Source organism: Neophocaena asiaeorientalis, unplaced genomic scaffold (assembly GCF_003031525.2).
Source record: "Neophocaena asiaeorientalis asiaeorientalis breed wild unplaced genomic scaffold, Neophocaena_asiaeorientalis_V1.1 scaffold554, whole genome shotgun sequence".
In the NCBI taxonomy this organism is placed as follows: domain Eukaryota; kingdom Metazoa; phylum Chordata; class Mammalia; order Artiodactyla; family Phocoenidae; genus Neophocaena; species Neophocaena asiaeorientalis.
This window is the reverse complement of record NW_020174789.1, coordinates 73,180-101,012: the sequence shown is the minus strand read 5'-3', so window position 1 is coordinate 101,012 and position 27,833 is coordinate 73,180. Positions and strand designations below refer to the sequence as shown.

Below are 27,833 nucleotides of genomic sequence, written 5' to 3'. Positions count from 1 at the left end.
AAAAAAAAAAAAAAAAAAAAAAAAAAAAAGGACAGATAATTAGAAGTACTGTCAAGGATGTGAATAAATTGTAACCTTCATACACTGCTGATGAGAATATAAAATGGTGGAATTTTATGCACAAGTTTTCTTCTAAGAATTTTATAGTTTCAGCTCTTACATTAAGCCTTTGATCTGCCACACTTCCTCCAAAGGTTAAATATAAATGTATCATAGACCCAACAATTCTACCACTAGGTATATACCCAAGAGAAATTAAAACATATGTATACACAAAAACCTGTACACAAATGTCCACAGAAACATTATTCATAATAACCAAAAAGCGACGTGACCAAAATGTCCATCAACCAACAAACAGATATATAAAATGTGGTATATCCACACTGAAATATCATTCAACCATTTAAAGGAGTGAAGTACTGATATATGATACATCATCAATGAACCTTGAAAACATTGTTAAGTGAAAGAAGCTAGACACAAAAGATGTTATCATACATATTGTATAATTCCATTAATATGAAATGTCCAGAATAGCAAATCTATAGGGATGGAAAGTAGATTGGAAATGTTTAGAGCTGGGGAGGTTGGGGAGGAAAGGGGGTGACTCCTAAAGCATACAGGATTTCTTTTCAAGGTCATAAAAGTGCTCAGAAACTCTGCTGGCAGCTGGATAATCTTCCCCAGTAATTATTTGCATTCTACTCTTGTTCTGGCTCATACATCTACCTGATCAAATCACAACTTCTCCTGCCAACATTCACGTTTACAGTTACTTGACAGACACCAACCTCCCACTCCACATCTGTCCAAATTTATTTTTGGTTACACTCATTTAAGGCTTCTCTCTTCCATCCATCTAGTCTCTTTACCACAACACACCTCTGAACCTCTCATGACACCATTCTACCAACCTGAAATTCCCTCCCCTATGACTTATTGCAAATATTTGAAGATCTACATCAAACCTCAGGACATTCAGGAAGCCCACCCAGGCTAAGCCCTTCCTTCTCACTCTCCCACATGCTGTGTGAAATGATCACATCCACCTTCCTTTTATAGCTCAGTATTTTGTATTTCTCATTTGTTTGTATTTCCATTTCACCTGAGACATATGTTCTCCTTCTCCTCAGGTAGCCTATTAGTACCTAACGAACAGGGTCCATGTATTGTTATTTAACAATTCAATTTTAAATCTCCTTTGATGCTCAATCCAGATCCATGCACACATAAGTACCCAAAGTGCTGGTCAAGCATTTCGTCCGTAACCATTTAAATATCCCTAATAAGTACAGAACTAGTCAATGAACAAAAAAAGTCAGGCAAACAGACAACCAATCTGTCATTAATATTTTACCTGTTCCATTTTGATCGGGAAACAATCAATGAAGTCCCGAGGACTGTTAGTGTCCAGAGATGCTTGGTGTTCTTTTACTTTCTCCAAAACATAGCTTTTTACATAAGCAAAAATTTTAAGTACTTTGTTATGACTCCCTGGGAGATAGTCCATGAGAGCAGGGAAATTATTGCAGACCTTAAAGATTTTAAAAATATATTTATTAAACTAAAAACACATATTGAAGACATATCTATCATATGCCAAGCCCTGGCTAAAAACTGAAGTGAATAAAATATGGTCTCTTTCTTCAGGAGAAGCGTTTTATAGTGTACATGTAAAATAATTCTTCATGCTGCTAGAGTATTTAAGGGAGAAAACTCTGACCAGATGATGAAAGTTGATAGCAATTTCCTATACTCATACATCAGCCTTACGACATTAAAGCATATTTATGTCAATTCTCTCATTTTTTAAATTAATTCTTCCTTACAACCTTGAAACACAGAATAAGATGAATTACTATGATTCACGTTTTGTAGATGAGGGCGGAGGTGAAGGAATTTTGCGTAACCTGAGACTGAGCACAGACCCACTCCCTGCTGTTTCTACTACTATCAAGCAGCCTCACAAGTAGAATCCCTATATTATAACTCAGAGGGGTGCAAAAATGGCACGAAACCCACCTCAGCATTTTAGGGATAAAGGAGCTGTGCACCAGAGCAGGTAAGTGACTTTTCTAATGTCATGTGATTTTATTTAGGCAGAGTACAGGACATATCAGCTCAGCACAGGGCAAAACTGTGGTGTCTGTTTATGATTCATACACCGTAGAACCAACCACGTGGTCATCCCAAGCCCAATTACGCTGTCAGCTAGGATCCCAACTGAAGCAACAAGCACCCCTGCCCTAGTCAGTGTTCCCTGGCAGCACCTCTGTTCATAAACATTGTCCCTCCTTGAAAGAGATATTCTCTTCCTTCCTAAATTAGGATATTTCTGCTAAGTAACGTGATGAAGAAATCACTACATATTTGAGGATAAGCCTTGTGGGTAATGGAAACCTTTCAGCAAGGACCTGGATGTCCATTGAGTGCTATGGCCATCCTCTTGGGCAGTCACCAAAGTAGTTTATGGAAACTGGGCTTTGGGGGGTAGTGGAGAAACCACTGGCCAGGGAGCCAACAAGGCTTGAATTCCAGCTTTATACTCAGGCATTTCTTTTCTTCGTAAAATAACGGCTCAGCCATCTTTCCCAGATGTTCACTCTATGACAGTAAGGCAGGACTGCTGTGTTCAAACACTCACTTACAGCATAACATCAGCAAAACTGATGCAGTAGACAGTTCTAAAGGCCTATCCCTCTACAAAAAATGTCAGAAAATCAAGCAGAAACTGTCAGAATCTACTTAAAAAATGGCAGCAAAGATCTGTGGCTTGTTTTTTCTTTGTCCTTTTTTTTTTTTTTTGCCCTTGTCCCACTTCCATCCTTGGCTTGGCAGTGGTCTTAACAAGGGCAGCTTGTGGTATGGGAGCCTGGTTCCTGGTTCCAGAGGGACCAGAGCAGACCTCAGTCACGGAGACTGTGTTTCTGTGTTCTAACCTGTCTGGGGCCACCTGACAGACTGACACAGGCACTTGTTTTTGTTTCATCTAACCTAGAGTGGAAATGCAGCAGGGATGTCTCAAAAATCTTGCAAGATTAATGAACAGCCCACAGCCACCGGGGGCAAAATATTACAGTTAAGGCGTACAACAGAGCATCAAACACCAGGAAGAAAAGCTGCGGAGGGAGTGCCTTTGGGAAATTAGGACATTCAAAAGCACCCCTGTATACTGAAAAATTTAGAAAGCTACACACATGCACAGAGCCAATCTGGAAGAGTTATTTCCTCCCTCCCCCCTTCCTCTCTTCCTTTCTCTCTCTCCCCCCATCTCTTTCTCTTCATCATTGTTTTCTTTTTGCCTCCTCACATTCAAAGATATCAATATCCGTAGACTCCAGATAGAGAACAAACTAGTGGTTATCAGAAGGGAGAGGGAAGGAGGGAGGGGCAGTATAGGGGTAGTGAGGGAAAAAGGGTTATTACGGGATTATACGAAATCATGTGTGTGAAACTTTTGAAAATTGTAAAGCAATACAGAATTTAAAGACCCTTTCATTCAATTTAAAAGAATGAAAAAAAAGAAAAGCAAAAGAAAGATCTATCACTCCTAAAAAAAAGGACATCTCTCTCCAAACACTAGCTGAACGTAAGCTAAAGGAACAGAGATTCCAGTGACCACACAAGGCAAAAAAAAAAAAAGAGACTTTGCAAAAATACTTTAGAAAAGTCACTAAATAAACAAATAGCTACAGCTTGTGGAAGGCAAAAAAAAAAAAAACAAAAACAAACAAAAAACTATAGGGACTTCCCTGGCAGTCCAGTGGTTAAGACTCCATGCTTCTACTGCAGGGGGCAGGGGTCTGATCCCTGGTCAGGGAATTAAGAAACAAAAAAAACTGGAGCAAGCAAAAAAAAAAACAAAACAAAGAGAGGGGAGAATCTGATTCCCAGAGTTACCACATTGTAATATCCAAAATGTCCAGTTTTCAAACATTCACTTCATGGCTTGGTCCATATAGAATTTTGGACTTGTGAGAGAAAAGAGCATAAACGATTTCTCAGGAAGAGAGGATCCTGACCTCACCCGGATCCATGGGGAGCACATAAATCCTGAGGTTTTCATTAAAGTTTCCTAGCAAGTTAAGAAAATTCTGATCTGTATAATCAAAACGATTCTGGAAAATAATGGAGCAGATCACATTGCAGGGAGCACAGCCCAGGATGAAAGTGGGGTCACAGGGTGACCCTCAAGAATTGAAAAGATTTATAAAACACTATTAAGATATAAATATAAAACTCTGTTGTGGGTAACAGATAATTTTAGAACCTCTGAAGCAATATCTACCTAGAAATTTCCCTATCAGCAAAAATTTAAGCATGCTTAAAATCAACACATCACTGTTCCCTTAAACATGAATTGACAAAATGGATTAACGACCTAAATGTAAGGCCAGACACTATCAAACTCTTAGAGGAAAACAGGCAGAACACTCTATGACATAAATCACAGCAAGATCCTTTTTGACCCACCTCCTAGAGAAATGGAAATAAAACCAAAAATAAACAAATGGGACCTAATGAAACTTAAAAGCTTTTGCACAGCAAAGGAAACCATAAACAAGACCAAAAGACAACCCTCAGAATGGGAGAAAATATTTGCAAATGAAGCAACTGACAAAGGATTCATCTCCAAAACATACAAGCAACTCATGCAGCTCAATATCAAAAAAACAAACAACCCAATCCAAAAATGGGCAGAAGACCTAAACAGACATTTCTCCAAAGAAGATATATAGATTGCCAACAAACACATGAAAGAATATTCAACATCATTAATCATTAGAGAAATGCAAATCAAAACTACAATGAGATATCATCTCACACCAGTCAGAATGGCCATCATCAAAAAATCTAGAAACAATAAATGCTGGAGAGGGTGTGGAGAAAAGGGAACACTCTTGCACTGTTGGTGGGAATGTAAATTGATACAGCCACTATGGAGAACAGTATGGAGGTTCCTTAAAAAACTAAAAATAGAACTACCATACGACCCAGCAATCCCCCTACTGGGCATATACCCTGAGAAAACCATCATTCAAAAAGAGTCATGTGGGGCTTCCCTGGTGGTGCAACAGCTAAGAATCCGTATGCCAATGCAGGGGACACGGGTTCGAGTCCTGGTCTAGGAAGATCCCACATGCTGTGGAGCAACTAAGCCCGCGTGCTATAACTACTGAGCCTGCGCTCTAGAGCCCGGACACGGGTTCGAGTCCTCCCATGTGTCACAACTACTGAACCTGTGCGCCTAGAGTCCGTGCTCCGCAACAAGAGAAGCCACCGCACTCAGAAGCCCGCGCACAGCAACCAAGAGTAGCCCCCGCTCGCCGCAACTAGAGAAAGCGCACATGCAGCAACGAAGATCCAACGCAGCCAAAAATAAAAATAAAATAAAATTTAAAAAAAGTCATGTACCACAATGTTCATTGCAGCTCTATTTACAATAGCCAGGACATGGAAGCAACCTAAGTGTCCACTGACAGATGAATGGATAAAGAAGATGTGGCACATATATACAATGGAATATTACTCAGCCATAAAAAGAAACGAAATTGAGTTACTTGTAGTGAGGTAGATGGACCTAGAGTCTGTCATACAGAGTGAAGTAAGTCAGAAAGAGAAAAACAAATACCATATGCTAACACATATATATGGAATCTAAAAAAAAAAAAGGAAAAAAATGGTCAGAAGAACCTAGGGACAAGACAGGAATAAAGATGCAGACCTACTAGAGAATGGACTTGAGGATACAGGGAGGGGGAAGGGTAAGCTGGGACAAAGTGAGAGAGTGACATGGACATATATCCACTATCAAATGTAAAATAGATAGCTAGTGGGAAGCAGCCGCATAGCAAAGGGAGATCAGCTGGGTGCTTTGTGATCACCTAGAGGGGTGGGATAGGGAGGGTTAGAGGGAGGGAGATGCAAGAGGGAAGAGATATGGAGACACATGTATATGTATAACTGATTCACTTTGTTATAAAGCAGAAACTAACACACCATTGTAAAGCAATTATACTCCAATAAAGATGTTAAAAAAAAACAAACATGAATTGACCATTCCATCCTAGTTTGTTTAATAATAGTTCTCCAAATACTCCATTTACATCACTGCCTTGAGTCAAGGTGCTGGTTATTTTGAAGAGCGAAAGAACAGAAAAAATTTTAAGGGTCAGTTTTTTAAAGACAATTATTCAGGTTATCTATCAGTGCAAAATCACGTCTGTCTGGTAAACCTATAGACAATTAAGCACTGACATAGGAAGGAAGCAATAGTTAGGAACCTGGAAACGTTTTATATATAGTGAATAGTTGAAGGAACAACTTGTAGAATCAGGAAAGGAAAAGATTAAAGAGAGAAAGATTATGGAAAAAGTCAGGTGTTTGATGGTACAAAGAGAAAAAGCAAAAGCTGTTCATGCTGTACGAGAAGAAAACTAACACAAATGAACATGAATTGTAAGATAGATTTGTCTGCCTAAAATAAAAATAGGTAAGAATTCTGCATTTCAAACAATTCACAGGGCAAACAAGAAAGATTAAATTGAGAAGTGGAGTCCTGTTGTTTCTTTATTGCAGTATGGAGAGGAGGTGTGGGGAGGAACATCCTGCTCTAAGAAATAGTGTCCCTCATCACCCATCAGGCCTCACATTTAATTTATTTGGACAGAACACGCCCTCTTGTGGAATTCTGGGATATTGCTACATATAGCCATCAACGGAATACCATATGTTGTTACAAATTTTTAAATTTGAATTTAGATGAAGTCCATCATTTTACAGACAAATAAATTAAAGCAGAGGAAAAGTAGTTTTCTTTTTTAGTGGTCAATATTTACCTGAAATTCTATAATCGGATGATCGATAAACTTTTTATGCAAAAAAACCAAATCACATCATACATGTAATTAAGGGTGACTTGAATCAAAGTGTTGTGATGAAATGATAGGGGATTAAGTAATAGGAACCTATTTAGTTACGTGCTTGTATGCCAGGCTCCTTTTCAGCCGAAGCATGCCAAGGCACTAAGCTTGCAGAAAAACTTTTACTTTAGAAGGTAGGGGATAATTTGAGAAGGCCTTAAGATTTCTGTGTGTGTGACAGCTAAAATCTGATTTTTAATCTTTCCTTTCACTTGAGAGAGAGACTTACAAAGTAGGGTAATTTGGAATTCAGACGGAAAATAAGATCCATCTTAACAAGCACTTCATAGGTCAGTACAGCTGACAGTAAGGGGTAAAATATTACCAAAGTACCAAAATTGGTAAAAAAATTACCAATTACCATCCAATTGTTTTAAAATCTACTTGGGTTTTACTTTTATTCAGATGGTAAGGCCAACAGATCAGGAGATGATAAGATAGTTTATTACTCATACTTCCCAAGAGGAGGGGGCACCCTACACAAGGCCACATGGGGAAGCACCAAGGTCAGTCAGGAGGCAGAAGGAACAAGGGGAGAGCATGGGCCAAAAAGCCTTTACTGGGGTTTTCATGGAAGAAATGAGCAAGGCTGGGGAGGTATGCTCAGTAAGTTTAAGACTGGATAGTCTGGGTAATTTCAGAAGGCTCTAGGCCCCAGGGGTGGTCCCTAGTTGTCCTGTAACTGGCCCTGGGTTGATTTAGGGCAGGGAGAATATTGGCTTGGCGTGTGAGGGTTTCATAAAGGAGGTTTCCTGGGGGTATCGGCTTTGGATAGGCTGGTTTGAAAATCAAAGGAGTGCTCACACACAAGATGCGATGCTCTATCTCAGAATCAGCTAACCTTGGGAGAGGCAGTTGCTCCCTGGGTCTGCAAGTCCCCCAAAATGTCAAAGTATCATAAAGTAGAGAAAAGAGAAAACATGATTATTATATCAATAATGGGGGAGGGAAGTATAAAGAAAGCTGAAAACAGAAGAAACTAATAGGGAAGGCAGGGTAATGAGTTATTAATAATAGTTAAAATTTGCTTAAATAAATCATTTTATAACCTGGTATTTGTGGAATGTTCAGGATTAAGCCACAGCATCTATTTCTTAAAATATATAAAACAACACTGGAAATAGGGAGAAACATTAAGTAACTGAAGCTGCTAATTTTAAAACAGTTATTTATAAGGAAATCACAATTGATGAGGGCTGCACTAAGGGATACCTAAGCAATTAAAACCATAGACAATTATCATTACTGGCCAGAACAGTAGGCAATGGGTCTCAGAAGAAACCCGCAGACCTGTGCGTGAGGCGACCATACAAATACAGGCCAATTAAGTGAAAGCACATGTCATTTGTTTCACGCTCCGTAAGGGTGTGATGAGGTCATTCCCACCATGTCCACCTGATGAATGTTCTGGAATACATAACCCACATTTACACTATGGGAAAAAACATTATTCTCTAATGCCAGAAAAAAACGAGACTCAACACCTTCCACCTTCATGACCTAATGATTTGAAAACAAAAAGTTCAGGACAGGATAGGATTAAATGACCTTTAATCCACACTATATGCACCACAGTGGGTGTACACACACAACAAGCACAGATACACAAAAGCCCTCTAGGCTCTCTCCTCTCTCTCCCCGCTCCACAGGAGGGCTGACAACCATGACCCATAAGAAAGATGTGGCTGTCCCTGAAATGTTTCCTAGGATGTCACTGGAGAAGACAGCAGTCTGTTAAGGTGAGAGTGACAGAGCACAGCATCACCCACCACTGGTTTTTCTCAACTCCTCCACAAGGCAGTGGGTTTCCTCTTGAACTCGGTCCTCAACGCTCTTCTTCCCCACCCCGAATTCCACAGTGTCATGAGGGAGATGCGCCAGATCTCCCTCCATCTCTTTCCATTGCTAAAGAGGATTCCTACCAGGAGGAGAAACAGAAACTAGGAGGGAGGCCCTAGGGAAGGAGGAGTGAGCTGACACTTGGCAGCCTGGCAGATGGACCCAGCTCTGCTGGGGGGCTCTTCAAATTCCTCTTTTCCATCCTCCCCACCCTCACTACCAACGAAGAAGATGAGCACACGCACTCCTACCATGTCCTTTATTAACTCTTTGAGACACAGGGAGACCGCCTCTTCCAGAAAACTCTTCTCACAGGTCAATCAGGGCTTCTTTCACTGCTTTATAACCATGCAACACTATGGTGGGCTTCAAGCCAAACTACCTAGTGAACACAGGGCCATACACTTTTTTGAGAGCTGGAAAATGTATATTAGCAAAAGAAGTCACAATTTGGTCTATTCTGCTCATGATTAAGATTGTTACCAACATCATGTTGTTGATGTTTTTATTCTGCCACACATAACTTCAAAGATTTCTGGATCTTATATATGTATGATGATAATTCAACATCCATTCATGATTAAAAAAAAAAAACTCTCACCAAAGTGGTTGCAGAGGGAACGTATCTCAACATAATAAAGCAGAAGACCTAAATAGACATTTCTCCAAAGACAACATACAGATGGCCAACAGGCATATAAAAAGCTGCTCAACATCACTACCTATTAGACAAATGCAAATCAAAACCACGATGAGGTACCACTTCACACCAGTCAAAACGGTTATCAAAAAAAGTCTACAAATAATAAATGCCGAAGAGGGCGTGCAGAAAAGGGAACCCTCCTACACTGGCTGCAGGAATGTAAATTGGTGCAGCCACTATGGAGAACAGTAGCGACTCCTTTGAAAACTAAAAATAGAGTTACTATATGATCCAGCAATTCCATTCCTGGGTATTTACCCAGAAAAAAACAAAAACTCTAACTCAAAAAGATAATGCACCCCAGTGTTCACAGCAGCACTATTTACAATAGCCAAGTTATGTTGTTGATGTTTTTATTCTGCCACACATAACTTCAAAGATTTCTGGATCTTATATATGTATGATGATAATTCAACATCCATTCATGATTAAAAAAAAAAAACTCTCACCAAAGTGGTTGCAGAGGGAACGTATCTCAACATAATAAAGCAGAAGACCTAAATAGACATTTCTCCAAAGACAACATACAGATGGCCAACAGGCATATAAAAAGCTGCTCAACATCACTACCTATTAGACAAATGCAAATCAAAACCACGATGAGGTACCACTTCACACCAGTCAAAACGGTTATCAAAAAAAGTCTACAAATAATAAATGCCGAAGAGGGCGTGCAGAAAAGGGAACCCTCCTACACTGGCTGCAGGAATGTAAATTGGTGCAGCCACTATGGAGAACAGTAGCGACTCCTTTGAAAACTAAAAATAGAGTTACTATATGATCCAGCAATTCCATTCCTGGGTATTTACCCAGAAAAAAACAAAAACTCTAACTCAAAAAGATAATGCACCCCAGTGTTCACAGCAGCACTATTTACAATAGCCAAGTCATGGAAGCAACCCAAGTGCCCATCAACAGACAACTGGCTTAAAAAGATGTGGTGTATTTATACCATGCAATATTACTCAGCCATTAAAAAAAAGACCAATAAAAAAGTAAATATATTTTTTTAAAAAGGGAAATGTTGCCATTTGTAGCAACCTGGATGGGCCTAGAGGATAATACGCTTAGTGAAATAAGTCAGATAAAGAAAAATACTACATCATATCACTTATATGTCAACTCTAAAAAATAATACAGGGTCTCCCTGGTGGCGCAGTGGTTGAGCGCCCGCCTTACAACAGTGTGAGGCCCGCATACCACCAATAATAATAATAATAATAATAATAATAATAATAATAATGAATTTATATACAAAAGAGGAAAAGACAGACATAGAAAACAAATGTATGGTTACTAAGGTGGGGGGAACAAATTAGGGGTATGGGATTAACAGATACAAACTAATATACATAAACTAGATAAGCAACAAGGATTTACTGTATAGCACGGGGAATTATACTCACTTTCTTGTACTAGGTCACCAGGAAGGAAGATGGCGGCACCCAAATCGCGGTGTACTTCCCGAGGTGGTGGTTTGGTACCACAGGCGGGTCAAGAGTCTTCCCCTGGTACTGCGTGAGGCCAACTCGGGCGCTCGGGGGTTGCTGGAGGTGCCGAAGTCTCCGGGTCTGTTCAAGGAGTTCTTCCCAGAGAGGGGCACGAAGACAGGGCTCCCAGAGCTCTTGGACGGTGGTATGGCGGGCAACTTTCCCCTGACCATCTACTGCACCTTCGACCCCATGACTCGCTTCCTTTGGGGCATCTGCTGGCACTGTTGGGCCTGTTTCACTTCCACTGATAAGGCCACAAAGCGAGCGCGTCGGTGGGAGGTGCCACCGCGCGCCTGGGAGACCGGAGCGGCGGTACCTGGGCGCACAAGGCCCTGGACTCAAAGCGCGTGCAAAACAACGTGCGCGCCCTGCGCCGGGCGCTCTAGGCTGCTGATCACCAGCAGCTGCTCACTAACTGGCTGACGCGGGACAGCTGCGCGGTGCTGGACAGCTCGGCGTGGTATCAGAAGCAGCACCTGGTGGACTTCTTAGCGGCAGCGGGCGGCCACTTCCGCGCGGCCACGCTGCTGAACCGGCCCAGCGTGCACACTTGGCTGAAGACCCAGGTGGTGTGAGTTTGGCAGAGTTTTTATACCAGGTGAACCCTGGAACAAGCGTCCTGGATAATACATGCTGCAAAGCAAACGCCGTTTCATACGGTCCTAGAGGGTATCGGATGATAACGGAAGGCGGAGTCAGTATAAATCACAAGCAAGTAACGGATCCTGAGAGTGTTTTAGTTGTTGGACAACATATTCTCAAGAATGGACTTTCGTTACTTAAAATAGGAAAAAGGAATTTCTACATTATAAAATGGCTTCAGCTATGATGAAAAATCCTTCTGGTGGTTCAAATTTATCCATCATTCATTCTCAAGACATACGAACGTATAATCTTCGCTTATGCAAATCAAACAACAGAGAATGGAGTATACTCCAGCCCTCACAGCGTGAGTGATTTCATTATTTATATAAGTTGGTTCTGTTTGTGTAATAATGGGATATTTCATTTCCTGGTCCTTAAACATTAAGGGCTACCACAGAAAGGCATGATTTTTCATAATTATTCTCCATGAAAAACTAAGTGCTATCTTTCCTATCCTGTCCTTCTTGTTCTTTTGAAGGCAAGGAAGAACAATGAAGAAAAGGTAGTATAAGAAATTGTAAGGGGGGGACTTCCCTGGCGGTCCAGTGGTTAAGGCTCCGTGCTTACCCTGCAGGGGACACGGGTTCCATCCCTGGTTGGGGAACTAAGATCCCACATGCCAAGCAGCGTGGCCAAAAAAAAAAAAAAGAAATTGTGGGTACTTTTATATCAGGTGAATATCTCACTGGATTTTTTTGTTGTTAAGGAAGCTAGTACAGTTCTCCTTTAAAAAGGAGAAAAGTTAGAGGAAGCCATATTTGACATTAGAAATTACGGTAGAAAGTTTCCTTTGGAAAAAAAAGAACAAAAATCAGTACTTGACTTTTCAGGAAGTTTCTAATTCAGTTTTCCAGTCCCTTGCCTGTGTTCCATAGAATTAACTTTACTCACAGCCTTGTTTATTTGGTTTTTTTTACTTAGTAAAAAAGGTATCAATGTTTTAAAAATTTATAGGCTTTTAGTTTTCAAAGTTTCAAATTCTGCCCCCAGGCAGATTGCAACTTGAGATGAACTGAAAAGTTAAGTAACCAACAAGATAAAATAGAGGATAATCATATGAGTATATCAAAAGATAAAATGGATAAAGAAATTCCAGGTCAAATTTAAAGTATTTGGAATCAAGACTTAGTTAAATTAAGCTCTACATTCACTAGACAATTTGATCCTCCAGAAATGTTTCTAAAATCTGAAAAATCAAGGTAATAGCACCCCTGTTTCCCCTGAGGATCAAGTGAAACACGAACACAAAATGGTTTACAATCAGATTTGTTCTAGAAAATCTTACAGGCAGCAAAGCATGGCTTTAGAGTTCAAATTCTAGCCATTTACTACCTGGGGATTACTTGGAGCAAGTCACTATCTTCATATGCAAAAATGGAGATGTAATAATGCTCGAGTCAATTAGGAAAAATCTAATAGGGAAAAAAAGCCATAAAACTTTCGTACAGTGTAAGCTGTATTGCTATGTTCCAAAGTAGATTTAAATGTTAGAAAGCCATAGTTTATCCAAACCTTCGTCTGGGAGTAAAGTTAGGAAGAATTCATTTATTGACAAACTTTAATGTCACTTCATAGCAGCAATTTTATTTACACAGTAAGAATGAACATACAGGTATCCATTATAAATGTCAGAGATCATCGCTACATTTCAAAACTTCACTCAGTTTGAGGGCCAACAAAAGAAGTTTTTCTCTTTCCATACCTATCTTGCCTCTGTTTTTCTTTGTACAAGGTGTGTAGTACTAGCAAGCGCACTACTGTAGCAGGTCACATTTTCAATTTGAAATTTGATGTGCTGGGGAAAGGTGCGTGATGAGGTGTTTTCCCCCTTACAAATTCAAAAAGCTAGAATAGAATGGTCATCATCTGACCTACCTGAAATAAGTAAGTCACGGATTGCTATGATTTCAAAATTGATGTCTAATGATGGCAGAGTAATTTTAAAGTGTGCTAACAAACATCTTGGAAGCCTGTATTCTATGAAGATGGTACTACTAACAGATTCAAAGTAGTACCGTCATATCAGACCGAAACTGGTTTTTTATGTTTGAGATGAGTTGCTGAGCCTATTGTTTCTTAGTAAATGGGTACCGTTAGCTAAAGGTAATGGACGTATCCATATTGTTCCTGCCAGTAGTCCTTCATAAATGTCATGACTTTAAAAATTTTAGTATCTACAATATATAATTGATCTTCAAATTTATAATGTAATTCATATCAAGAACCACCTGGAGACTTTTAGTAAAATGTTTATGTTCTAAACCTCACTCCCAACCCCCTGAAAGCCTTCAGGAGTATGTGTGTGTGTCCAGATGTTTTTCTTTAAATAATAAAGCTCCACATTATTATCATTTAAAAAGTATCTTGTGGTAACATGTAATGGAATATAATCTGCAAAAACAAACAAACTGAATCACTATGCTGTACACCTGAAACCAACACAATATTGTAGATCAACTATACTTCAATAAAAATGTTTTAAAAGACTAAATATGATGGTGATTATTATATCACTTCTGAGGTGCCGGGCCATGGGCTGGGTATTTGGTACTCAGATTATTACTAATCATCATATCAAAACTTTGAGCTAGATTTATTTACCCTGTTTTATAGATAAAGAGATTAAGGTTCAAAGGCTTTCCTGTTTACTTCCAGTGTCTCACAGTTAATAAATAGAAGCCCCCAATTTTTTTTATTGAAGTATAGTTGATTTACTTCAACTATAATGGTGTGCCAATCTCTGCTGTACAGCACAGTGACTCAGTTTTACACATATATACTTTTTTTTAATATTCTTTTCCATTATGGTTTATCCCAGGAGATTGGATATAGTTCCCTGTGCTATATGGTAGGACCTTTTTATATATCCATTCTAAATGTAATAGTTTGCATCTACCAACCCCAAACTCCCAGTCCATCCCTCTCCCTCCCCCCAGCTCCCCCTTGGCAACCACAAGGCTGATCTCTGTGTCTGTGAGTCTGTTTCCGTTTTCTAGATAGGTTCATTTGTGCCATATTTTAGATTCCACAAATAAGTGATAACATATGGTGTTTTGTCTTTCTCTTTCTGACTTACTTCACTTAGTATGATCATCTCTAGTTGCATCCATGTTGCTGCAGATGGCATTATTTTGTTCTCTTTTATGGCTGAGTAGTATTCCATTGTATATATGTACCACATCTTTATCCATTCATCTGTTGATGGACATTTAGGTTGTTTCCATGTTTTGGCTATTGTGAATAGTGCTGCCGTGAACATAGGGGTGCATGTATCTTTTTGAACTATAGTTTTGTCTGGGTATATGCCCAGGAATGGGATTGCTGGATCATATGGTAATTCTATTTTTAGTTTTCTGAGGAACCTCCATACTGTTTTCCTTAGTAGCTGCACCAACTTACATTCCTACCAACAGTGTAAGAGGGTTCTTTCTTCTCCACACCCTCTCCAGCATTTGTTATTTGTAGACTTTTTAATGATGGCTGTTCTGACCGATGTGAGGTGGTATCTCATTGTAGTTTTTATTTGCACTTCTCTAATAATTGGTGATGTTGAGCATCTTTTCATGTGCCTACTGGCCATCTGTGTGTCTTTGGAGAATGTTTATTAAGGAGAAGACCCAAATTTCAACACAGTTTAGTTGACCTCTGATGCCTAAGAAACTTATCAGTCCCCAATGCCTACCTTGGAACCAATATCCAGTTGACTGCTTCAGAATCACCTGTAAAGCTCATCCCATGGGAATTCTGACTCAGTAGTGATAAATACTAGAAATCTATATTTTTTAAAACCACCCTAGATGATTCAAATGCCCAGCCCAGTTTAAGATCCGCTAGTATTACTAACAGAAAGAGAGCAAGCATCACAAAGGCAGTGCCAGGACATGCAGCAGCTCATGGAAGAACAGTTTCTTCCATCCTGCATCATTCTTGGCCACAGACAGCAGCTTTGTGCAGAATCCAAAAGGATTTTATTACTACCCAGCTGGCTCTGACTAATTACTTTTTTCTTTCATTCACTCATACTTGTCCTGCTCCCAAGCTATTTCCTTAACATCAGGCATAATTTGCTTCTTCACAGAAGTTCAATTTTCATAGCTATTCTGAACAAAACACAGTTTATATAATAGATGACTTCTTGAATGAAATCTCTAATCACAAAACATTTCCCTTACCATTTACCTTCAGCCAAAAATCATAGCAAATGGTGGTGAAACAAAGGGAAGAAACACTTCAGTCTTTTGTCACGTTATTATTTTGATTCAACCATACAAAGACCTAAATGTTTCTCTACTCACAAAATGCATTCCACTATTATTGACAATGACAGAGCAAAAGTAATACTCCAAGGGAGTGTTTGCCTTAAATAATATCTTTTAATAATTTTATCTTAATATATTGTAATGTATTTTAATATATTTTAATGAAGATATTTTATTTAAAAGTAGATGTTCATGGGCTTCCCTGGTGGCGCAGTGGTTCGCCAAAAAAAAAAAAAAGTAGATGTTCATTTACTTTCCCTTTGCAAGCCACTAGAGGAACATAAAACCTACTTACATTGGTTAAGGATTTGCCGATGTCCTTAACATCTAACTGTAGGATATTTCCAAGAATTGGGAGAGGAGTGGGGCCAGTCAGGAGCTGCCCTTTCCCAGAGCTCTGTTTCCAGAGTGAGGAGAAGCAGACAGGAGAGAGAGACAGAGCACCAGGACCACAGCCGGATCCACTGGAACCTTCTCTTCTTACTCAGACAGCTGTGAACCTGAAATCTAAAGCTTTTATAACAGTCCCTGCTAATTCAGCTTGTGCCTCTGACTCATAAATTGAACAATCAGCTAGGTCTACTTTAATTTCTCTTTTGAAGGAACTTTAGCCTTGTGATAATTAAAATATGGTGTTCTTTGCTCTTGCCCTTTTTTTCAATGCTCCACCTGGGCATTCCAGTTTAAGAGGTCTGGGGTGGAGCCCAGGTACTGGTAATTTTTTTTAAACACTCCAGGTGGTTGACAACCAGTGAAGTAAATGATATGATCAAAAAGTTGCTCAACATTCTGGATTCTCAGATTAGTAACCAGTTAAGAATTTATGACTTTGAGGGCAGTCCTTGTATGTTAAAAAAAAAAAAAAAAGTATATCCTTTAATGCTTTATCAAACACTAATATACTTTGTCCTTGAAAATGAAAGCCTTTTGAGATATTTTAAGAGTACCATACTAACATTATAGCTTCCCAAACATAAACCAGCTAACATAACTCATACATTTTGAAGGTCCAAACATGTATCAAGGAAATAGCTAAGTAAATTTATACACATTTTACCATTAAACTCTCCCCCTCCCCTCAGAAAAAACACTTTAATTTTTATTTTTCAGATGGGGAAAGGGAAATTCAGAGAACAGGAGGTCCGGCCAGTGTCACACAGCTAATAAATGACAAAACTGGGATTTGAAATAATATCCTCTAATGCCCATTGTGGTACACTGTGGCTTACACCACAGCTGCCTCAAGAACAATTTTAGGAAAACAAAACCAAACCCCCCAAACATTAGTTTCTCTGAACATACACCCTGTGAATGTCTACAGAATAACAAGTTTCACACTAAATAAATGTCCGTTACTTGACTGCAAGGATAAAAGCGTCGTGGGTTCTCAAGACGTAAAAGATAGGGATTCTCCCCTTCCATCACTGCAGAGGTGAAACTGGCTCAGGTAACTAAGGGAAGGGCTAATCTCAGGGGGCAGAGCTTGAGAAACCATGACTTCTCCCACCTCCCAGTCACCTCCAGATAAATCTGCTTTGGTCGCTTTCTTTGTTCTGTCATTGTCAGAAATAATGGAATGAAGTATGCACAGCAAGGAAGGGAGATTTTGACAAGACAAAAGGTGTGGATTCAGTGGAAGATGGAAGACAGGGACTTCACTGAACAGACTCATGGCCCAGAACCAATGCAACATGCAGACCTGAACAGGAAACAGCACTTAGTGGTCATGAGGATCTAAATGTCACTGGAATTATATACATTACTAGATCACTAATAGTAATGCTTATACAAAGACATATTCTATAAAGATATCATCATATGTAGTTTTTTATTGAAGTATAGTTGATGTACAATATTATATGTTAAGTACAAGTATAAGATACAGTGATTCACAACTTTTAAAGGTTATACTCCATTTATAGTTATTATAAAATATTGGCTGTATTCCCTGTGTTGTACAATATATCCTTGTAGCTTATTTTATACATAATAGTTTGTACCTCTGAATCCTGTACCTTTATATTACCTTACTCCTTCCCCCTTCCCTCTCCACTGGTAACCACTAGTTTGTTCTCTATGTTTGTGAATCTGTTTCTCTTTTGTTATATTCACTAGTACAGGAGTATGTACTTTTCCAGTGGAGTTTTAAGCTGTACTTGAGGGAAGCTTCTACGGAGTCCACAGAGTGTACTGGACATCCTCAGGGAAAAGAAAAATAGCCACCCTATAAGCAGTTCTTATATTTTCCTATCAAGTGTTCCGATTTTCAGAGCTCTAAAATACTTTATGCTAAAGCTTCTTATTTTTGTTGCTCTGCCTTCTTTGTATTTCCTTTTCAATTTCTAGCTTTTTAAGCTACATTATTCATTGTTTGATTCATTTTCACATGTTTGTCCTAAGTGTTCAGAAGTATTATATGGTATGAATTTTCTTCATTGAATAATATTATCTCTATTCTACATATTGTTGGTATATCTGTTGTTAGGATTTTAAAAGTATTGTGGAATATTGTTTTTGGTGCCTTCTTTGATCCAAAGATTGTTTTTTTGGCCATGTGGCTTGTGGGACCTTAGTTCCCCAACCAGGGATTGAACCCAGGTCCACGGCAGTGGAAGCGCAGAGTTTTAACCACTGGATCAGGGAAGTCCCTGATCCAAAGATTACTTAGGAGAGTTCTGAAATCTCCAAGCAGTTGTTTTATTTACTTCACACTTTGTTTTTAATTATCCTGAAATTGGATTACAGGAAATCCATTACACTATTTAATTTTTTTTAAGCTGAGGATCTTTTATAGTCCTTTATAGGACTATAGTCCTTTTGGACTATAGTCTTTTATAGTTCAAAATGGTGAATTTTCATTAACATTACATGGTCAACTGTTATTAACATTTGTTTGACATTTTTAATTGTATCACTCCTTCTTTCTACATCGACCAGAGTTTTAACTGCCTGATGGGTCAGCAGAACATGATGTATGAATCTCCAGTGATGGCAAAGGATGGCTTTCTCCTTCCTTCATTCATTCAAATGCTCATTCGTGTATTCCTCTCACAAAAATGCATGGAGTACTGGGCCCCTAATCCCAGTCAGGCCCTGCCCTGAGCACTGAGGACATAGGAGCAAGTGAACACAATTGCTAAAGAAGGGGTGTGACCCCACATTGGCAATGGGAGGAAGATCTTTCCAGGCTGAGGGTACAGCATGCCTAGAGGATTGGATGGGCCTGCTGGGGCCACAGAGGGAGAAGTGTAAGTAGAGAAAAGAAAATGCCAAGGGCAGGGTGGAGGGTGTGTGAGTTTTCATTGCTTTGGTACTGCTCACTCAACCTTCTGCAGGCATGGTCTGCCCAGTTACCTGTCACAGGAGTGATTCTGGGCAGAACCCAGCTCGGTGATCTCCACAGTGTGGTGTGGTCCAGCTGGCCATGGGAGCAGCTGTATAGGGGACTCTGCTTCAGGAGCCACTGTGGAGGAACCACATCCTAGTAGGAATGTGGACCTGGAGCAGTTGTGGCAAATGCTGAAGAGTTTCCTGGCAGAATGCACTGACACCGAGACACCCAGGCTCGCTGTCCCTGGCTATCAGTGGGAGACGGTGGAGTGTGCTGGGATGGGTCAGGTGTTCATAGCTCTCTTGAGTTTAGGCAGAATTTTTCAGGTTGTCAAAGAACGGCTTTCTCTACAGGGAAACAAGGAATCTGCCAGTCAGCAGTTCAGCACAAGCTGTAGCAAAATGTAAGGCTCCTGACAAGTTTCATCCTGTGAAGGAAGAGGATGCAAATGCAGAAAAGTCTGGTGACCTGGACTTGTTCAACCCTATGATGAGGAACACCATATGTGTTGTAATAAAACATGGGGGGAAAATACCCCCTCACTATTCAGACCAAGAACCATTGATATCTGTTCCTGATGGAAAAAAAAAAAAAGATCTAGCCTCTGGGAGATGAAACCAATTCTATCAGAAAAAGTGGAAAAAGCTAAATCACAATTAAAACTACTATGGGCGACTGCAAAAAAGGCTCAAGGTCTCCACTGTGAGCCTGAGTGTAGAGTGCAGTCATGTCTCTGCGGGATGCTCCAAAGTCAAATGCATATTCAAACACTGAAAATAGCAAGAACAATCTATCCCACACCAACATGGCTAAAAGAGAGAAGAAAAGGCCCACCTGACAGATCCTCATGAAGGTGTCCAGACTGAAGAATCTTCAATCAAATGGGCAGATCAACATCCTAAGGAGGGAGGAAATGAAATGACTGAGCTTTAACAGAGACAAGAAGAAGAGCAACTTAGAATGACCTGTCATGGCAGATCGCGACTTGGCAGCAAGAAATGGGAAGTTCTGAAGCAAATGACCTAATGATGCATGAAAATGATGAGCTCAAGACTTACAGGAAACAATTCAAAGATCTCAAAAAAAAAAAGCTGGCAAGAATCGTTTCTTCTTCACAGAGGCAGCCTGTCTGTGGAACTAAAACCTCAGGAGAGTTTTGGAGGGAACTGAATGAAACTTCATCACCTGCAGAGAAGAGACTGCAAACCTGAGACAAAGAAAAACCCTGTGATTAAACTTGAGCTCCTAGAAGTGGTTCCTTGGACATCTGGTGATCCCAAAGGAGCATCTGGCAAGGACCATTTGCTCCCCAATCTCTGTGCATGGGTGCTGCTCCCCTTTCCTCAGACCCTCCCCCTGAACGCCAGGCTGACCTCCCCCTGCAGCTCCGTTCCCCAACCCATGTTTACTGTGAGTCTAAGGGGAGAGCTCCTGGCAAGAGGATATTCACCACCACCCCAGGAAGCCTACATACACCCCTCTGAATCATATCCTACCAAGGGGTTTTTGTCTGCCTTTTTGTCCACCATGGCCTGGCTTTTTTCCCTGGACACTGCCATTCTGAAATTTGAAGTGTGTTACCTGTGGCCTCCCTCATGACACGAGTCGTAAAAATCCTAATACACTGGTAGACTTTTATGTCACTGAGTTTCTTATTTTCCTGAAAATATTTTGGAACTATGCGTGTATTTAGTTTTAGAATACAAAGCTCACTTTTGGCAAGTGGTTTTACTTTCTTTCATCCTGATACTAATATATCAGGATCGATTCAGTTTAAGTCATTCCCATTATATCGTACATCTAGAAATAACAAGCAGTAGATATTTCTTTGATGAGTCAGTTCATTTTTGTTTAAACAATACAATATCTGTGAGCAGTTTAATCCACAAAGACACTTGAAATTAAAAAATACTTTTCTCTGTTAATGTTTCTACCTACCAGTGTTACAAGAAAGAGCTGAAAATTGCTTCTTGGTTTCAGTAAATTATGGTTGAATTTTTAAATGACTAGTGTGTGGTGACTGAGTGGAGGGGGCAGTCTGTGGAGTGGGAGCCCAGCAGGACTGGACCCATCTATGTCGAGTGCCCTCTGGTTGTGGGGAGCTCTGGAAGGGACTGCACTAATTGTAGATGTTCCATGAAGAGGGAGGTAGCCTCAGGCTATCACTTCCTGCCTCTGCCCCAACTCACCAGGAGACCTGGTGGCCACTGGGGACCCTCAAACTCTTCACTGGAAAGATGGACCTATCCCAGTATAATTCCCTCTTCAAAACGGTGTCTTTAGGCTTCACGTGCTGATGTCCTCAGTGGGATCTTGTCCCAAGAGCTTGGGTGGGGGCCTTGGTACTGGAGGACGTGGTATGGAGGCAGCTCTGCCCAGTAGCAGGGCTGACACAGAGTCAGGTGTATCCCTAGGGCTGGCACGTGGATGGGTGTGGAAGCAGAGCACACAACTGAAGTCTCAGATATTTGGGCAAAGTGTCTTGAGTCTCAGGCCCAGGCCAGTCCCATGCTACAATCAACAGCCCTGAGTCTGGTCCAGAGCCACAGACACTCAGGGCAGAGCAGCTGTCATAGTCTTAAGGGGACACAGATCCTTGGTGTCAGCCGTCATGAGGCTGGAGAAGTCGCATGCCCCCTGCCCACGACCAAGTCTTAGGTTCCCCATCTGTACCTGGGTCCAACATTAGGAACTGCCTACGGTGATCCTCGGGAGCTTCCAATATGAGTAGATTCTTTGAATCAGGATAAACGTGTTGCCCAGACCTGTTCCCATTACTCATCCTGAAGCAGCAGTGGGGGTGCTGTTGAGCAAGAGGGGCCCTTTCATTTCTGTTCAGTGGTATGATGGGAGAGTTTCACCTTCTCATGAAAGTGGGCTAGCTAATCTATCTCACCTTCTCACAGATAACAATGATTCAGTCTGGGCAAGTTTTTCATAAGAAAACAGTTCACAGAACACGTTTGGAGGGCCACCCAGATCAAATAGATCCTAGAAGGGATTACTTGAGAACAAGGAACTGCAAGGAGTGAGATCTCTTAAGAGTGCGGCTTTTCATCTGAGGACAGGCCCCAAGATGCACTAAGTATCAGAATTCACACAAACGACACAGGATCAAATAGAAAATCTAAGAAGTCGTGTTGGTCAAAGAAATTGATTTTATAATCAAAACTAACCCCACAAAGTCAGCTTTGAGTTCAAGTGGCTTTCTTCATGAATTCTATCAAATTGAAGGAAGAACGAGCATCAAACTTATACCAACCTTTTCAGAAAGTAGACGAAGGAAGAACACTTACTGATGTTTTGTAGAAACCAGTTATTACCCTGACACCAAACCTGGGAAAGACATCACTGAGAAATAGAATTACACACCAATATGGTTGTGATCACGCTCACATTGTCTTAACAAAATAGATTGATCCAGCGACAGCATAATGTCATGACCAAGAGGCATTTATCAACAGGAATGCAATATAACCCTTAAAATAAAACACAAAATTTAAGTCCACTCTTGTTAACTAAGTAAAAAAGATAAAACAAAAATTCACCTCAATAGATTTGGGGAAATTTGGAAGAAAATCATTACCATCATTATGGAAAAACCCCCCAGCAAAATTGGAATAGAGGGAAAGTTCCTCCATTGATAAAGTACATCTGTAAGGAGTCTTGAGTTAGCACCATCTTTATCAGTGAAACATGGAAACATTTCCCCACACTATGGAGAACAAGGCAAGCACTCATCACCTCTACTCAACGTTAGTGAAGTATGGCTTCCATTGATAAAGTACATCTGTAAGGAGTCTTGAGTTAGCACCATCTTTATCAGTGAAACATGGAAACATTTCCCCACACTATGGAGAACAAGGCAAGCACTCATCACCTCTACTCAACGTTAGATAGTGGATTTAGTAAGTGAAGTATGGCAAAAAAAAGAAAAGAACATTGAAAAAGAAGAAGTAAAATTTTCCTTCTTCACAAATGGTATGAATTTATATGTAGAAAACCTGAATTTATTTGTAAAAACTTACATTAAAGTGTACCTGATTTTTCCCTCCTAATAAACACTTTACTTGTTTCACTAAAAAAATTAAAATAAAAATAAAAAAATAAAACGTACCTGGGGGTCTTCCGTGGTGGCGCAGTGATTGAGAGTCCGCCTGCCGATGCAGGGGACGCGGGTTCGTGCCCCGGTCAGGGAAGATCCCACGTGCTGCGGAGCGGCTGGGCCCGTGAGCCATGGCCGCTGAGCCTGTGTGTCCAGAGCCTGTGCTCCGCAACGGGAGAGGTCACAGCAGTGAGAGGCCCGTGTACCGCTAAAAAAAAAACAAACAAAAAAAAGCGTACCTGGGATTTGTTTTAATCAGGTATGGTAAGACACGCAGACACAGAAATGGCTGTCATGAAGGAAGAAATTGTTGCCCACAGCTCGCTAGATACAGGAGGCACAGCACACCAGGCGGGGCCACATGTGGACGCTCCCTGGTTGGTCAGGAGGCAGAAGGGGGGTGAAGGGAAAGCATGGGCGAAAGCCTTTATCCTGGTTTTAGTGGGAAGGAATGAGCGAGACACGGTAGGTATGATTAGTGAGCTTAAGATTAGCTGTTTGAATAATTTCAGCAGGCTCCAGGGTGCAGGTACTGCCCCTTGCTGCCATGAAACTGGCAAACTATGTTATTACACACAGGTATATGACTCCCAAGGAAGGGAAAAATTAATCTATAGAAATAGAAAAGTATTGTTTTAGGACAATTATGGACATTGATGGACTGGATCGGACATAAGGGACTTACAGGGGTAATGATAATGTTCTATATTTTGATCGGACGGTTGTTACATGGGTGTTAGCATTGATCAAAACTCATGAAATTGTACAGTTAAGATACGTACAATTCCCTGTTGCTAAATTTCACCTCAATAAAAAAGAAATTATGTTTCTATATTGTATTTTTTAGGTATGTTGACATACAACATTATATTAGTTTTCGGTGTACAACATGATTTGGTATTTGTATATATTGCAAAATGATCACCACAATAAGTCTAGTTAACATCCGTCCCCATACATAGTTACAGAATTTTTTTTCCCATAATGAAAACTTAAAGACTTACTCTCTTAGCAGCTTTCAGACATGCAATACAGTATTATTATTATTTTTTAAAATATTTTTATTTATTTTTGGCTGCATTGGGTCTTCGTTGCTGCGTGTGGGCTTTCTCTAGCTGCGGCGAGCGGGGGCTACTCGTCGTTGCGGTGCGTGGGCTTCTGAGTGTGGTGGCTTCTCTTGTGGAACACGGGCTCTAGGCGCGCAGGCTTCAGTAGCAGTAGAGCACAGGCTTAGTTTCTCCGCAGCATGTATAGTCACCATGCTGTACAGTACACCCCCATGACTTTTTTATTTTATAACTTAAGGTTTGTACCCTTTGACCACTTCACACATTTTGCCCTACCTGAGCCCCCACCTCTGGTAAGCACCAAACTGTTCTCTGTATCCAGGAGTTTAGTTGTTTGGGTTTTCTTTTGTTGTTTTCTTTTTTAGATTCCACATATAAATGAGATTATATGGCACTTGTCTTTCTCTGACTTATTTCTCTTAGCATAATACCCTCAGGGTCCATCCATGTTGTTGCAAATGGCAAGATTTCATTCTTTTTTTATGGCCAAATAGTAATCTCTTGCATACATTGACCACATTTTCTTTATCCATTCATCCTTCAGTGGACATTTAGGTTGTTTCCATATCTTGGCTATTGTAAATAATGCTGCAGTGAACGTGGACATTCAATAAATGTCATAGAATTTCAGCCCTTGTGGGGAATTGCTTGGTTATTCCATAAAAAGGCCTTAGACCAATGTTATAAATGCCTTACTAGCCACAGAAATCTTGTTTTTAGATTTTTAACATCAATAATTTTAGGAGGGGTATGTCCTCACCACTTTATATGAGGCCCCAATATTTCCAATTGTCTTCATTCATTTTCTTTACTCTCCTAGTTCCTGCCTTGATCACTAACCTAATCAGAGACACCCCTTGGTAGAGGCCTGGCTCATTTATGTAGGATGGTAGAATGGAAAGGATTCAGTACAGGAAGCCAAGAGATCCTGGTTCTGAGTCTGGCTTCTGCCCTGTCATCTTTGGGAAGATTGCTTTCTTCTCTAGCCTTAGTTTCATTATCAGTAAGATGAAGCCAGGAGACTTCTTGTTCTCTAGGGTCCCTGAACAGAGGAATAATATGTAACAGAACTCTGGTAGGAATTTTGGTACTCATTAACCATATGATCAGGGTTTTGAACACTTTTTTTTTTTACTATCACTTTCAGTAAGAAACATATTGACATGACAAGAAAACGCACACACACAACCACACACAAATGAACTGAAAAAATTAAAAAATGAATGAATGAATAAATGAATACATAAGCATACTACTTGGTTCAAGTAGGTAAGTGCTGTTCTAATTTTGTGGAGGTATAGATATATACACAAATCATCCCTAGACAATATGCATTAAAAGCCTTACATATATTTACAACTCCAGATTTAACAAAATTGGTTGAACAAATTAACACACACACAGTGCTAGATAAATGGGTAAATGTTGTTAAAATGGGCAAATAATTCCTAGACAATATTTATCAAAAGCCTAGAAAATGTTCACACCTTCAGACTTATAGAAATGTATCCCAAGAAGCAAATCAGAGACTTACAAAGACCTATATAGGAGACAGTGCTATATATCCAACACTTATCCAATAACAGACAATTACTTTAAAAAAATAATGATCCATGTATATTGTAAAATAATTTAGTATGTACTCAATAATATTCTTGGAAAATAATTATAGATATAAATTGTAAGTCTTATATTCTTACTAGGAAAAACGATTTGCTAGGTTTTATATACAGTGTGATCCTGAGAGTGTAAATATGTGTGTGCTTTTAATTGTGCACATAGAAAGAGATAAGGAACATGATTTCTGTGTTTTCCAAATTTTCTGAAATTGTTACTTTTAGAATTAGAAAAAGAAGATTCTACTTTAAAACATAATGAAATAACTAAGAAATCTCCCTTGCTGTTACAGATACAGGAGTTAGTGAATTGTTGTTCTTTCCCTTTTTCAACAGGCAAAATAAAATAAGTAAAATGGAAATCTTAACCTTGTAAAATAGAAAGACTGAAATAGAACCGGGAAGGTCAGTTTTAATTGGGGAAATTATGCCACCTTGTGGTCTTTTCGTATATTGCCACGTATAACCATTTTTAGTACAAATTTCAGGGCTAAATTCTGAGATTGTCCGCCAGCTTGCACGTTGAGAGATCCTCTTTCAATTTCATGGCACTTACTTGTGGCAAATAAGAGTTTGTTTATGGAATGAGATGGTTATAACCAATCAAAAACAAGTTTGTATTTACTAAGCCACTACTATCAATAACAGGAAATCTTTGAGTTAGCTAATCCCTAAATAAAGTTCCTTCTCAACTGAAACACTGTAATTCTAAGTCTGCAGCGGAATTTTTATATTCTTTGGAGAGAAAGACTGGAGCCACCAAGAAAACTTTTTCCATTCATTGTCAAGTGAAAGATGAAAGGGCTCAGGGACACGTCAGAAGCCACACTGATCAGTGGAGCCATTCAGTGGCTGAGCTGGAGGCCTAAACACAGAGTTAACAGGTTATGCAAGCTCCAAGGCAATTTATTTTAAAGCAAGAAGAGCTGAGGACAGATTCACAGAGAAAAAAAAGTAGAAAAAAACCCAGGAAGCAAGTGATAACAGTAGAAATCTGGCAAAAGATGGCACCAACCTATATGATCTTTCCCTAAAATACATAAGAATAAAAGCAGCTGTTAGAGAATAGTTCTGCTGTTATTTGATAAGCTTTAATTTTTTAAGGGAAAAAAAAGCATACTGGATTGGTCACTTGAACTCTGACAGGGAGGTGTCCCTAACAGATGGCCTTGTAACGATTTATATTGAAAGATTTAGTGTAGGTAAAGGTCTTGGAACAGGGCCTGGCACGTGGTAGCACTATACACACATGATCGCTGGCATTATCGTTAAACGGTCACTATAGCATTTTTTCTTTGTCTACAAGCTGGCTTCTGACAAAATTTTTCTGAAGTAGGATAACATGCAATTTGCTGGTTAAAACAAACAAACATTGCCCTTTAGATGATTATAACAGCGTGTAACTCAAAACTCTGCTTCGTATCTCCCTGACAAAGGGTTTAAGTATTTCCAAGCTGGCTGAAAATACACTGTGGGCAAGCAGATCCCCCTCTGCACATGCTCCCTTTTGCTTCCTGTGGTCGTGCAGCCAGGATTACCTGAAAGAAGGTTGCCTTTTTTCTTCTCTGACAAGCAGCACTGCAGGCGCCCATCCCAGGAGGCACAGCCCTCTCTGCAGAGCAGACGGTGACAAGGAGGGGCAGAGTGATGGTGAGACGCCTCAGGGCCAGTCCTTGTGTCTTCACTCCCTTCCCGCCACTTCCCAGTCTGGCTTCACCCCTTTTCTACTCAGTCAGGAACAGTCTTGGCCGCAAAATGTTCAGTATGTATCAAGCTAAAAAGGCATGTTGAAAAGAACATACAGAGAACTTCCATTTGAAAGAAAACATGTAAACACATATATGTTCAC

At 40.0% G+C, this 27,833-nt stretch overlaps 1 pseudogene; it reads right to left on the bottom strand.

Moving 5' to 3' along the window:
- Nucleotides 1-21,978, bottom strand: part of LOC112409847 (cytochrome P450 2C18-like) — a 40,699-nt pseudogene extending 18,721 nt beyond the window's left edge.
- Between the last annotated feature and the right edge of the window lie 5,855 nt (nucleotides 21,979-27,833).